General features: G+C 43.4%; 1 long non-coding RNA gene across 35 annotated transcripts in view; it reads right to left on the minus strand.

Moving 5' to 3' along the window:
- Window positions 1–3,427, minus strand: part of LOC128928056 (uncharacterized) — a 119,074-nt gene extending 115,647 nt beyond the window's left edge. For all 35 annotated transcript variants that reach the window (XR_013526205.1, XR_013526197.1, XR_013526206.1 and 32 more), the window contains exon 1: window positions 3,191–3,427. This is a non-coding gene — a long non-coding RNA (uncharacterized LOC128928056). The remainder of the gene's footprint in view (window positions 1–3,190) is intronic.
- Between the last annotated feature and the right edge of the window lie 11,846 nt (window positions 3,428–15,273).

A 15,273-nucleotide genomic window follows, 5' to 3' on the forward strand; every position in this document is an offset into this window, starting at 1 on the left:
GAAGCAAAACACACTGCCATGTGTATACCTATGCAACTGTCTTGCATGTTCTGCACATGTACCCCAAAACCTAAAATGCAATAAAAAATTAATATATATATATATATATATAATGATTTTTTTAAAAAATAAATGAGAAGGAAAAATGATTAAGGTACATTCAGGGCTCAACAATATTGACATATTTCAAATGATGTAGATAACTGTAAAAGTATTTGGGAAAATATCAAATAATTTGAAGTACATGTACATTTTAGGGGATTATGTGGGGTTTTTATTTTCATCTTTCCCTTCTTTTAGTTCTTTAAATTGTAACCAGTAAGTATATAAAATGTTCACAGCACTGCCCCTTTCTCACATTAATAACCTAAAATGAGGGAAGTCACCGAGATCATTTCTAAGTTTCCCTCTTGCTCTGCCAGTTTGGGTTGCAGCTTTACGGCAGGCGCTTCTCATATGGGGGTGGGGCAGGGCCAGGGAAGGGACTGACCCAGGCTGGGCCCCTCAGAGCACTGCATCCCCTGACGCCGGGGCTGCACTTGGGATGTGCTTGGAGCCAAACAGGGCCAAACGAAGGACCCAGGGATTGTGCATGAACTCTAGGGAAAGGATTCTTTTCATCGCTGGAGTCACTAATGAGAACTGGCAGAGTTCTCTTCGACAATTCATGGGGAGTGTTTGCTTGTCAGGAAGTAAATTCAGAAAAAAAAAAAGCAAACTTGAAAAGTAGAGAAAAAATGAACAAAAACAAACTTAGGTTTGTTGACTTTATTCAGCCCATGGGTCCAGCTGGGCCAAAGGTGAGTTTGATCTTCCTGGTCACCTGACTCAATGCGTTTCCTCTCGTGCCTAAACCAGTGTGGGGTGTTGCTCATCACCCAGACTGCCTCGTGGGCTCAGCCCGGTGTCGGTGCTGTTCCTGCTTTGCCTTTGCTGCAATCTCTGCTCAAAGAATGGTCGCGTCCAACAGGAAGAACTGTGGAGGCTCTGGTCCTCTTTGCCCTGCCGAATGGCTAATTAGAAACACTGCCTGGATGCACCCAGGCTCCACAGGGATGGTCTCCTCACTGTCTACACCAGAGGGCCTCAGACTTCCATTCTGGATAAAGTCAGGCCCTTAAAAAAATGTGCAAATTACCCAAGTCCTAAGACAACAAACTGTCACCTGGGAGCAAATCAATGCTGGAATAAATAATTTGACAATGCATCTCATTCTCATTGCTTGACCTCACTGTCTACCCCACCATTCAATCTTACTTCCATTGTGAGTCCAGGGTTCAGCCTCCACCCATCCAGCATAGCGCAAAGCAAGGCTAGTGCTATGCACCCTGGAGGAGCCGGGAGCCTTCACCTGTAAGAGTCTCTCTCCCTGCAGTGAGCCCAGAGCTCCCGTGCTCCCCAGCCCTGGAGCTGCAGCCTCCCTGAGACCCCCAGTGCTGGTGTCTGGGCTCTGGGCTTCTGCTTTCTCCTAGTTGTTGTTGCCAACCAGAGCCACAGTCTTCCTGAGGACCCGGAAATGCTTGGAAGTCTCCTGTTATCTTCCCAGGAAGTGGAAGAAGTTCTTTCTTCTTTCCCACAGGTGGACAAGTTCTCCCTTCTGTGGGCTTGGCATTGTGCTGGACTCTGGATCTCTCAGAGTGTGAAACCACCTGCCCTCAAAGAACACAGGTGGGTGTGGCAGGTGTAGATAATGGCAATAAAATCTTACGTAAGAGACACAATGCTGAGTGTTTTTCAGGGCAAGGAGAGAAACACCTTGAAGAGAAGGAGGAGGCATTTTGGAGGAAGCTGCAGCTGAGCTTAGTCTTAATGAATACAAGTCACTCAGGTCACTGGAGGGAGTACCCAGCTTAAGCAGAGGCACGCAGATGAGAAATATTGGGAAGCAAGCAGGAAAACACAAGCAATAGTTGTCATGGAAGCAATGAAGCAGGGCATCTCCCGAAATACGGCCAGAAGGGAATATACTAGCAAGAGAATGGGGATCACATTCTCCAATGTCAACGCAGTCAGGCAAAGGAGGAAGCTCGAACAGGACCCCCAAGGCAGTGAGGGAGGCAAGGAGATTTAATCAGGAAGGGAGCACACATGATCCTATTTGCCTTCTGGATGTGTCTGTTTGGTACTGAAACAAGAACATCCCCCTGACTGAGAGGGCTGTGTTGCCCCCTAACCCCAGCCCCAGCCCAGTGAATCAGTCATCCTCGAGGTGGACTCTGATTGGGGCATGACTCAGAGTCATCAGAGCCATTTGGTCATCATGACAGGGCTCTGGCCATACTGTTCCAAATATGCCTTCATCCCAGAGCCTGAGATCACTCCCTGTCTCCTCTCCAACCCTCAGACCTGTCACTGGGGTCTGACATACACAAAGCTAAGGCCACCAGTGCTGGCACCTGCTGCAGTGCCCACCGTGAGCCTAAGAGTGGCTCACAGCTGCACTGATGTCATCACACAACAAAAAACATGGCTGTAGTCATTTGACGGGGCTCTGAATGGCTGGCTGACGTCACCGAGACTAACCTGCATCTCATGGCTTTTCCAAGTTTACACCTGCATCTTGTCATCACCTTTTCTGCTCCAAAGCACCCAGCCCTTGGGTAATTTTTAGGTGTGTTGAGCACCAGGCCTTGTGCCATCAACTCAGCAAACAAAGGTAAATAGGGCACAGTTCTACCCCTAAGGAGCTCAAATCTGTCATGGCAAACACATAACCATCATTTTCAAGGGAGAACAGAAACACCACGAGGTTATGCGATGTGCCTGACACCACAGGGCTTCCTGGTGCCACTGGGACAGGTTCTGAACTAGAACCCAGCACTCCACATGCCCCGGAATATTCCATTGCCGACATTCCATGATGAGTTCACAGACACGGAAAGGAATCACCTCTGGGGACCTGCTGAATGGACTCGGGGCAGAGGCTGACACATCTGAGAGTCGGAGCTAGATTTCTCCTTGGCTGGAGCCTCTCTAAAGCTACTCCCTGATTTTAGAGGGGGCTTTATGACCCGGGGGCATGATCAGTCTAGCTCTTGCTTTTCAGAAAGGAATTAGGGAAATGCCGGAAGACTCAGCAAATCAGTCTGTCTGATAGCAGCGTCCAGCCTGGCAGACAGACTTTTTCTCACGCACACGGCAGAGACCTGTACCAGACGACCAGCCTCCGAACCCCCGAGCCTTGTCTCACCTGAGCAGGGCTCCCTTTGTCACGGTGTCAGCGGCTCCGAGCCGGGAGGTTCTGTGCTTCCAACGAGGCTCGTCTGGGAGACATCAGCACAGCTTTTAGCTTCCTTCAGTGAGGCAGTCGTCAGAGCACTGCCCGGGCTGCAGAATGAAATCTGGATTTGAGAACCCTCTGCAGGGCTGCCAGGGGTTCCTGGCACTGCTTGGCGCCACCAGCCGGTCCAGCTCCAGCCAGACTGCTGACCTGGCACTGGTGCTGCGTGATATAACTGGCTCTCACGGGGAAGCTTTAACTATCTCTTCCCCAAGCTCGGAGTCCTCCAGTCTCTCTAGGATGCATCTGTCTGTGATGCCCCTCTTCCGCTACCCCGGGCTCCTCTCTGCCAGGTTCCCAGCCATTCAGGGACTCACAGCCCTCCCCTTGCAAACATGCCAGCCAAGAATTCATCATTTTTAGCAAAGTAATCATTAATCCCAAGGCTTCTGTTTAAGTCTTTCTCTTATTATTGCAGCCAATTAAAATATATTTAAGCATGAAGATATTTATAAAGATTCTGGTGTTTTTCTATAAATACCTATCGATTTAAGTCATTTTATTAAAAAAAAATCCAGCAACTATTCCCTCATTCCTGTATAACGCGTTGTTCTCATTTAATTTATATGACTTTAAGACTCCATGTGGAAAGGATTTAGTTGACTGGGGAGACATGGATACTTAAAAAAAAAAAAAAAAAGCAACCATGTTGGAAATTAATAATGCACATTGGAATATTAATTATATTGAGGAAGCATACAAGAGACACATAAGAGCATAGAATTGGACTAAGGAGATCTGGGTTCCAGTTCCAGCAATAGCCGTAAATTAACTGGAAAGCTTTGTGCAAGTGACTTGGCGCCTAGACTTCAGTGTCTCCTGCGGCTTTCAAGCAGTTAGGCTGGCTGATTGCCAAAGTCCCTCCCAGCATCGCCATTCTCATCTGTTTTTCAAGCCAAAACACATATACCTGTGGTTTTTAGGGCCGATAGAACACAGCCGTTAGAATCACTGAAGACTCACAGACTTCTGATCCTCACGGCCCCTTCCTAGCTCTGTGACGTGGACAAATTGTCTAAACAGTAGAAGCCTCGGTGTCCCCGATTACAAGATGGAAGAATGTTTGCCGTTACATGAGCTAATATATGCAAATCCAGCTGGAACACTGCTTCATCCGTGGTTTGCACAATAAATGTTGACTCTTATTATTACTCTATTCAATGGTCCTAATTCTACCACCACTATCTTACTAACTTACTAGCTCACTGGGACTGGGTAGGCAAATCCCTTATTGTATACGTGTAGGAGTCATTGTCTTAATGTAACAGGTCCTGCTAATACTGGCAAAGATAAGTCCACGTCTCTGTGATAGAAGACAAATTCTTGCCTTAGGGGGAAAAATTATTGAACACTTATTGTATGTCAGAGTACTCCTTAGAGCATTTTTTTCCTATATTATTTACATGGTTCGGGGCACTATATAAAGTATACTCCCTTTCAATAACAATTTAAAATACTCTCAATTATAAAACAAGGTGATTCCAATTCATAAAATGTGTATGCTTTGCCCAAAACTATAGATGCAGTTACTGTTGAATCCAGGAACCAGAAAGTCTAACTCAAAGTAATTCATTACATGAATCACCCAAGCTAAAGGGGGATTCCAGTGGATTCTGCTCAGGTGATGGGCAAAATCTCCCAGATCACCGCTGAAGAACTTACTTATGTTACCAAATGTCACCTGTTCCCCGAAAACCTTTGGAACTAAAAATAAAATAAATGGGGACTTCAAACAGAAAGTAGAAACTGAAAACGACTTTATAGGAGGGCAAGAGAGATTGGTCTTTTTTTTTTTTGAGATGGAGTTTCGCTCTTGTTACCCAGGCTGGAGTGCAATGGCGCGATCTCGGCTCACCACAACCTCCGCCTCCTGGGTTCAGGCAGTTCTCCTGCCTCAGCCTCCTGAGTAGCTGGGATTACAGGCACGTGCCACCATGCCCAGCTAATTTTTTGTATCTTTAGTAGAGACGGGGTTTCACCATGTTGACCAGGATGGCCCTGATCTCTTGACCTCGTGATCCACCCACCTCAGCCTCCCAAAGTGCTGGGATTACAGGCTTGAGCCACCGTGCCTGGCCAAGATTGGTCTTTTTATCTTCAATCCCTCACCTCCAACTTTTTTTTTTTTTTGGAAGGGTCTCACTCAGTGCAGTGTGGTGTTGCAGTCATGGCTCACTGCAGCCTCAATTTCCCAGCTTAAACAATCTTCTCACCTCAACCTCCCAAGTAGCTGGGATTAGAGACACCATTGCACCTGGCTAACTTTTACATTTTTCTTTTTCAGAAACAAGATCTTCTTTTACCACCTGGGCTGATCTCAAGCTCCAGGGCTCAAGAGATTCTTCCATTTCGACCTCCCAAAGTGCTAGGATGACAGGTGTGAGCCACAGTGCCTGACCCCAGCTTTTTATTGCTGTGTGGACATTGTAAAAAGTTTTATATGAAGTATCAGTCTTCAAAATATGTATCAATATGTACATTACGTATTCCCCACACTGAGTAGTAATAGTAGAGCAGCAACAATTCCGGATGCAAATCTAAAAGGAAAACATCTCTCTTTTATCAGCCGCTTTCAGAATCACACCACTGTTCTCTACTGAGAAAGCCTAACACTCTACCGGGTAACAGAGAGGAAATGTTTACAGGGCCCAGCTCCAAGCTTTCGAAGCAGGGTGAGAAGGGTGGATTTAGAGCTGAGAGACAATAGACTGGTGAGGGGAAGAGAATATGTAGATGACAGAAGTATCCTCCCCTCCCAAGAAAAGTCAGGATTCACAGCCAGCCATGGAGGTTTTCTATTTTAATATTAAAAAGAATTTAAGCCTCCTTTTCTCCTTGAATTTATCTGTCATTCATTAAATCAAAAATGTACATTGGAATGTTAATAAGATGGCTGCAGTGCTGAACATCCGTTACAGACACGGAAGGAGGCCTTAGTGTGCGTCTTAGGTCTTTGTTTCCTGGTAAAGGGCATTGCCATTTCCTTCTAATGAGTTCCTACTAGTTCTCGGCATTATTAGATGTACATATTTCGGTCTATATTTTTTATATGATCTTGCACAAGCTGTTCCCCTTTCTACAGAACTTTTTCTGTTAAGTCGAGGTCAGTTCATGACTCCTACCCTATTTCATCCCTATTTGTTCTACACATTTCAATTATTACATTTAGGTCACCCTGTTATAACCATTTATTTACCTATTTCTCTTGTCTCTTAGTGACAAAAGCAGTGTCTTAGTCATCTTTGTTGCCTTGAATTTTAATCCATTCCTAACCTTTGCACAAACTGAAACTTGTGAGTAGGTCATTCTTCTTTGCAGGGGGACTGACCTGTGCTCATAGGATTTTTAGCAGCATCCCTGGCTTCTACCCACTAGATGCCAGTAACATCCTCTTAGTTGAGCCAACCAGAAACCTCTCCAGCCATTGCTCAACATCTCTTGGGTGTCAAAATCAATCCCACTTGAGAATTACTATGTCAGTACGATTACTAGGTCAGAATTCATAGTAAACAAAGTGGTCATTGAAAGAAATGCGAAGTCACAATAAAAGTCATTAAACATCACATAAGCTGCAGTCATCTGACAACTTACATGTCTTAATTAATTTCTGTAGGAAAGAGCAAATTACAGATTCGTTTATTTATTCATTTAATTAGTAAATTGAATGAATATTCTGGCTACTTTTTCCATTTTAAATGCTTTCCTCGTCCTGAATGTAGAGATGTAAGAAAATTACATTTCTGTCCTTATTGGGGTTATCTGATGCACAGCCTTCCACCCACACACACAAGTATACATATATTCTCAGCTAACAACTCCAATTATCCATCTAGGCATTTATTAATTTATTTCACAAGGAAATGTTCTCCTTCTTTGTGCTGGATGTCACCATGCCTGTGCTGGGGAGATGGAGCTGTCTAAGACACAGTTCCCGTCTTCAGGCAACCATAGGCTGAGAACATCTAGTAAACAACTGTGTGCAATAAAATATTTATTCATGCAATAAACATTTAGACACAGTGCTACCTACTGATTTGATACTGAGCGAAGCTGATACAGTCTCATGCAGCTAACAGTCTAGGAACGAAGACAGGCATTTGCTGAGAGATAAGGAAGAACATTATCGTAGAAGCAAGAAGGACTGTGGAAGTCCAGGGCGGGTTCACCTGTCTGAGATCAGGGAGAATTTGTGATGATTTTAACATGTGCCCAACAGTTCCGTGACAATCCTCCCACGAAAAGTAGCTCATCTTGAATTGACTTGAATGACTCACTTCTAATGGGATGTGGCAGAAGCGGAGCCGTGTGACTCCTGAGATTAGACGTAAAAGTATGGCTCTGCTTGGCTTTCTCTATTTTGGAACCTACAATGGAACTCAACAAGGAAACTGTGAGACAGTTAGGCCATGTGGCGAGGCCGTGTGTAGACATCCCAGCTGACAGCCCAGGCTGAGGCCGTAGCCAACGGACCCATGAGCCACCAGAAATGTGAGTGGATGAGCTTTCTCATGACTCCAGCCTTCAAGTTGCCCTGTCTGAGGCTAAGTGGAGCAGAAAGGAGCTATCCTCACCAAACCCTGCCCCAACTGCAGATTTGTGAATGAAAGCGATATTATCATTGGTCTAAGCCACTAAGTTAGGGGGTGGTTTGTTACACAACCATGGTACCTTAACAATATCATGGATTGGATTAAAAGTTGTCCAGCCATAGGAGGTGCACAAAAGTCTACACTCAGCAGCTAAAAAATTATTTCATGAGTTGGTGATATGAGTTGTATCTTGAAACATGAATGTGTGGATCAGTACTACCCCGGCAGAGGAAGGCAGGGATGAAGATAAGAAGTCGCATGCCTATGTTTGAAGTGTGCACATTTCAATTTCATCAGATCATGGAGGACAGCACTGGAATAGAATAATCAAAATAAAGAAAGTTAATTAGTTACCTTTATTTAACATCAATATGGTTAGTTTGTTGACTAACAAAGCTAGATTCAAATAGGAAAAGCCCTTAAGACTAGTTTTACTATTATGACAAAATATGCAAAATAAAAAATGTACCATTTCAGCAGTGTGCAATTCAGTGGCATTTGATACATCCAGAACAGTGTGCGGCCATCGGCACTATTGAACTCCATCACATTGCAGTCAGCTTCAAAACAATCCCTGTGGGATTGCCCACTCTGGGTTCCCCTCCCACAACAGTGTGGGAACTGTCCTCTCTCTCTAATAAATTGCTCTTCAAAAAAAAATAAAAAATCCCCGCACCCACAAAGCAGTCACCCTCTCCAATTGTCCCTGGTAACCAATAATTTTTTTCTTTCTCTATGAATTTGTCTGGATATTTCATTTATAATTCACCCTCTAGCAGTGTAGGGGTTAGGGGTGCCAACTCCCTGAACCTTTTTACAATTAGAAATCTGCATATAACTTTTGACTCCCCCAAAAACTTGATTCCTAGTAACCAATTTTGACCAGAAGCCTTACCGATCACAAAGTCAATTAGCACCTACTCTGCATGTTGTATGTATTACATATGGTATTCTTACAATAAACTAGAGAAAAGAACAATGTGGTCAGGAAAATCACAAAGATCAGAAAATATATTTACTCTTCATTAAGTAAAACTGGATCATCACAGAGTTCTTCAACCTCAGTGTCTTCACATTGAGTAGGATGAGGAGGAGAAGGAGGAACAAGAGGAGGAGGAACAGGAGGAGAAGGAGGAGGAGCTGTGACACTTCCTGTCTCAGGTGCAGCAGAGACAAGAAAACACACCCGTAAGTGGAGCAACGCAGTTCTAACCTGTATTGTGCAAGGGGCAACTGTAAACGAAATCAGATGATACACGGCCTTCTGTGTCTGCTTCTTTCCCTTGGCATAACGTTTTCCAGGTTCATCCACACCATAGCATATGTCAGTACCTCATTTGTTTTTATGGCCAAATAATATTTCATTTTACGAACATTCTACATTTTGTTTACCCATACATACATGGACAGACATTTAGGGTGTTTCCACCTTCTGGCTATTATGAATGGAGCTGTCACGATCATTCTTGTACACATTTTTGTTGGAATACCTGTTTTCAATTCTTTTGCCTACACAACTAGAGGCAGAATTGCTGGGACCTGTTCAATGTTTACCTTCTTGAGGGGATATCAGACCCTTCCACGGTGGCTGCTCCACATCACATTCCCACCAACAGTGACTGTGGGACCAAGTAGTGCAGCTGTTGACAGCCTTATTGTATTTCTGGTTTCTTCTTCATTCAAATATTTCTGCAACTATGCTGGTGATTGACTTTATGTGGTAGTTTTTTGGAAGGTTAACAGGAGAAATTCCAGAAGGCTGAATGAGAAGGAAGGTTCTACCTTCTAGGTTCCTACTTGTAGAGAATCCCTGGATAATCAGAGGGAGGCAAACCTCAATTTTATAAGCTTCCTTTATAAAAGAGACCCAAGAGAGCTTGTTTGCCCCTTTCCCCATGTAAGGGAGGCTGCAGGGAGAAGTCATCAACGCAGAGCAGACTCTCACTAGACGCCGCATCTGCTGGTGCCTGGATCTTGGACTTCCCAACCCCCAGAACTGTGAGAAGTAAATTTTTGATGTTTCTAAGCTACCTAGTCAGTGGGGTTTTTGTTATAGCAGTCCAAACAGACTAAGACCTACCAAACAGAGCTGTTAAAAGTATACTATTAAATAAGAAATCTTGTGCAAAGCAGTTGCTTTGGACACACAGGAGGTTCTCTGCCCCATACATCTTTTCCTAAGCTGCATTTGTCTCATCCCTGAAAAATGGAAAATAACTGTCCTTCTTTGAAGAAAAATTAATACTCTAACTTAAACGAAACAGCCCTCTTAATCATAAGTAATCAGTGATTAACACTTCCGATGGAACTGTTGTTCTGCCTCTTTGAGAAAAAGTGCAGTGAATAGTCCCTGGAGTTGAGCTCACTACCCCAAACTGCTTTATCTCCTAGCCATGTGACCCTCAGGGTCCCTTAAATGAGTTCAGCATCAGTTTGCCCATCTGTACAACGGGCACCAAGAACCACGCAATAACCGCGAAGGGTCGTTGCAGTAAGAAAATAATTATCATTTATTGGTATGTAAAAGATTATACGATACAAATTAGCACAGGTATTTAGTTAGGCAATGGAAATGCAAACACGTGTTGCAGAGTCACCACTCAGGAGCTCTCCGCTAGGTTTCCTTCCCACATCAGCTCTTAGGGAAATCCACTACACTTAGCATAAGGAAAATTAAATATATATATATATATATATATATTCCAGCCTGCTGACTTTACCTTCTGCAGATACAAATGATTTATGCATCGATGAAGTTGTGCTTGTGAAGACAGGGTAAGCCCATGAGGCATTTTTGTAAGCAGTTGCTATTCTTAGTGCTAGATGGGGCTCTCATCACTGCTAATGACTCACCCAAGAGTGGGCTTCAGGAAGAGTCCCCAGGATCCCACTTCCTGTGCTCTCAGAGGTGGGGGCTCCACAGGGCGAAATGCACCCTTTACTAAAATAGAAGCAAGCCACAGTGTTCCCTTTGGGAGAGAGTAGGGAGGAAAATGCAGTTTTGCGTTCTGGGCAGTGGACAGCAGCCGTCTTGGCATCGGCTTCTTGGCTCGGAAAGCTGAGTGCTGCCCTGGAAGTGACCTGCTCACATGCAGCCACCCTCATCTTTCCAGCCTTTGCCTGTGTGGCCATTACCACCACCGGCATCCAGGCTCAGGGTACCCTTTCAAGGGACACAGAACGCACTTTTTCTCTAGGGCTCCAGGGCAGATGCAGAAGGACAAACAATGCCCATGAATATTTAATGAAGAAATTAATGTGGCAAAGCAAGAAATTCCTAGCATGTGGGGGTAAGGTCCCAGCCAGCTGATTTTAATTTTCTTTGTCGGGTGAGATGTTTTTCTTTCTGGCTTCTATAATCTGAAGTCAGATGCAGATAAAAAATGCTAAATACAGACCATCTGATCAGCACTGCACAAGATATTCTGACAGGCTACTCAGTAACATTTTAACAGGAACCTCTGAGGTATTTATTGCTATATAGATGCCGTAGATGAGCAAACCAAGAGCCAAGGAGTTTAAGTAAATTGCTCAATGTCACACGACTAATAAGTGCAAGAACTAAGGTAGAAGCCCAGGTTATCTTAGACCCAGTGCTGTAAGCCTGCAAATTTGCAGATACCTTGGGTATTCCATATTCTTTGCACAACCTATTTCAAAATGGAATTGCTTTTAGTTTGCCTCTTAATTAGTTCATAACCATTGACCTAATGTGCTCTCTCATTTCCTGCTATGAATTAGAAATGAAAAGAAATTGAAGCAATCTATTGTTATTCATTTTTACTAATCTACCACGGTCCTTGCAAATTTCAATTATCCAAAACGTTTCATTCTTTTTTAACTGCACAAACTAATATCAAAATAACCTGGGTGGGTTATGGGTCTGTATGCACAATATCACGTTATTAAATTATTACCATCTTTTGCAGTTTTAGACAATATATGTCAAAATTATATTGTTTCCTTATAACTTTAAAGAGGTGATTTCAAACCTTTTCTAGGCTCAGAGGTTCTCCATGGGAAGTGAAGACTGTGAATTCCACATCTGTGGAAGGCTCGCTGCTCCTCTGCAGAATAGCAGAGCATATGCCCATCTCGAGCTGCTGCGTGTGTCAAGCTCTTTGGCTGGGTGAGGTACCACGGGACCAGGAACACACCTCCAGACTGATTGGCTGAAACCCACCCTTGTTCCAGCTCAGATTTAAGATGTTTGGTTGGTTGCTTATTTTGCTTTGTATTCTGATTTCTTTCTGTTTTTTATTTCTAGCCTTTTATTCGAGAATTTAAAAATCTGTACTAAAAACATAAAGAAAAGCGTGGCACTGATTCTCATCCTATCCCTGTCACAATTGGGTGGAGACTCTGTGGAGCAGTGGCCGTGTGTGTGTTAGCATCCAATCTCAGCCTCCCTGGTAGCATTCATCATTTATCTCCTGAGCCAGACAGCGGCCGACACAGGCCCACAGCCATGGCGCCTTCCCCACCACAGCCATCATCACTAAAGCAGGGTGAGATGAGAGTCTCTCTGGGCCCAGCTCTCACAATGGGATAAAAAAGACTCCTGCCAATCCCCGCATAACTCTCCTTTTCTGAAAATTCACAAGATTTTGTTCACTTATGCATTCATTTAGTCATTTATTAACTATTACAAGTTAAGTATCCTTTATCCAGAATGCTTGAAACCAGAGAAGGGTTTTTGCATTGTTTTGATTTTTGAATATTTGCATATACATAATGAGATATCTTGAGGATGGAATCCAAGTTCACATAAAATTTATTTGTTTCATATGCACCTTTTATACTCCCCTTGAAGGTAATTTTATAAAAGACTTTAAGTAATTGTATGCAATGAAGCAAAGTTAGCATTAAGCCCCGATGCGTGGAATTGTCCACTTGCAGTGTCACATTAGTGGTCAAGAAGTTTTTGATGTTGGAACACTTCTGATTTTGTATGCAGACTGAGAATGCTCACCTGCATGTGTTTATTCTGTGCTGGCCTCGAGAAGCTTAAATTGCCTGGCCACAGTGCTCTAAAGCCCCCAGTCTACTGAGCGGCACAAAGGAGGCACAGATACTGAACATGGAGTATGAGGAGCCCCTGGATCCTGGTACAGGAAACAGGAGGCAACCTTTTTTCTTTCCCAGACCTCTAACCTGAACAACGGACCTCTTTAAACTCCAAACTAAAAGCAATGTTCCAAAGGGGAGTGATTCAAATAAAGTTTCTAGTTCCATTTTGAATTATTTGAAGTCAGCACAAGGGATCACTTAGGACCTGGCATTCTGGCGTAGTTATTTTCATCGGTTTTAGGAAATGTTTAAATCTGTTTGCTGAGCTCCCCAGGAGACCTTCCGCACTATAGTCATAGTTTTCTCCTTGCCCAGTCCAGGTCCCTGCTCCGTTTCACTCCCGTCAGCTCTCCCTGTCCCTCAGGCTGACCCCTCAAAGGACCGGTTCTTGAATGAACCCCTTACCCGCCCTGAAGATCAAATGCAGATCGCCTAGACCTCAGACATTCTTCCCTCCCCTGTCCCCGCCAGCAACACAGTCTGAAAATTGATCGCTCCATCATTTCAAGGTCTAGGGTGGTTTTTCTCTTCTTTAATTATTTTGGTCACACCGCATGTGCTTTGACTCGTATTACAAATAAAGCTCCAATGGCCGGTTGGTCAGAGACATTTTTACATACCTTAATTACCTTTGGAAATATATCAGGCCAAGTCAGGTTCTCAGAAGACGTTGTTTCAGTATACATTTCAGCTATAATTACTATGTGGTTTCAGTTTCAGCTGATGGTTTTGAAAATTAATGTGATTCAGTTCAGTTTGGGGCTCACGGTTTGGGTCAGGTCAAGACCTTTGAAGCATTCCTAGATAAGGTGGATGATATTAATTTCTTATAATAATAATGATGAAGACAGACATGAAAATAACCTTTTGTCTACAACCCTATAGCCCTTGAAAAAGTACAAATGAAAGATCTCAGTGATTTTTCTTAACACATCACATGGCCGGAGCTTTTGTGGACATGAACTATGAGGTGTATATTTCACTTTTAAAATAAGTCGGTTTGTGGTCACTGCCAGTGCAATGATTAGGGCAGCTTCTTTCTAGAGAAACCTTTCATATTCTATTCAGATAACAAACTCACTGGTGGAAAATAAAGACATTCAGCTGCCAGTGTATGTTTTACTACATGAGTCCTCTGAAAAACTGAAACTCTCATTGAATTTTTGCTGAAACACATGTTGATTGACAATAGAATTTTTTCCCATTTTTGTATTTGTTTTTGAGCCAGCGTTTACTAACATGTGGAGGTTATCGTAGCAACTGAGTGCAGGAGATCGCAGTGTTTGCTGCCCTTTGTGTACCCATGGGTTCACTCTCCAGGCCGTGTCGTATTCCTGAACAATGGTTGAACAACCCATGTCATGATTAGGTTAGTGAAAAAGTAATTGTATTTTTTTTTGCCATTACTTTTAATGCCAAAAAACCTCCACAGCACCCTGTTCCCTGGACCTTCTTTGTCTGTAACCCAAGGTTGTTCTTCTGTAGTCTCTCTCCATTTTTCTAACTCTTATCACAAAAGCTCAAAAGACAAACTAGCAAAATCGTGTTTAGTTTCAGGAGTTGAAAATATTTATCCAGTCACCAGTAGAATGATGAAAAGAAAGAAAGCTGAGGAAAAAGACTGAAGAGGCCATTCTTATTTAGTAGGTGGGAATTAAAATGCATAGATGGGAAGGTGGTCAGCAGCTGTGCTTGGGGCAGGCTGGGGAGGGGACACCCAGTGACATAACCCAAAGAAAGTTACCGATAAAACGATGGTGGCCATGTGTGGTGTGGCATGCGATGATACTGGGAAGCCGTGTTAAGAAGGGCTATGTGCACAACCTGCAACCTTGCAAAAACGACAAAAATAACAAACACGGAAATTTGCCAGGACCACGACATCCTGGAAAACATCTGAATTTCACCAGAGCTGCAACTCCTGAACAGCAGCAACCCGAGAACTACGGACTCCCGCACTAAACCAGTCACCTCCACCAGGGTGATCACTGTATTTCCGCACAACTTGTGTAATTACCCTCGGCATCACTTTAAAAATCCCCACTCGTTCCTTCTCTTAGGTAGTAATTTGGCTTCTATTAATAGTCAAATCTGTGCCTCCCAAATGGCGGTTCCTAAGTTCCCAATACATGCCTTGTCTTACTGCTTGGCCATCTAATCTTCTGCCTTTTCTTGGTTGGCAGATACATGGAGTCACAGAAAAGAAAATGTCTTTCAAGGAGAATGATATTAAAAATATACTTTTTATTTAAATATCATGGCAGGATTGAAGATGCTAATAAAGAAAAAGATGGTGGCCAGTGGCAAAGAGGGGTCCTCCGAGAAGCATTAACC

Source organism: Callithrix jacchus, chromosome 14 (assembly GCF_049354715.1).
Source record: "Callithrix jacchus isolate 240 chromosome 14, calJac240_pri, whole genome shotgun sequence".
Classification (NCBI taxonomy): Eukaryota; Metazoa; Chordata; class Mammalia; order Primates; family Cebidae; genus Callithrix; species Callithrix jacchus.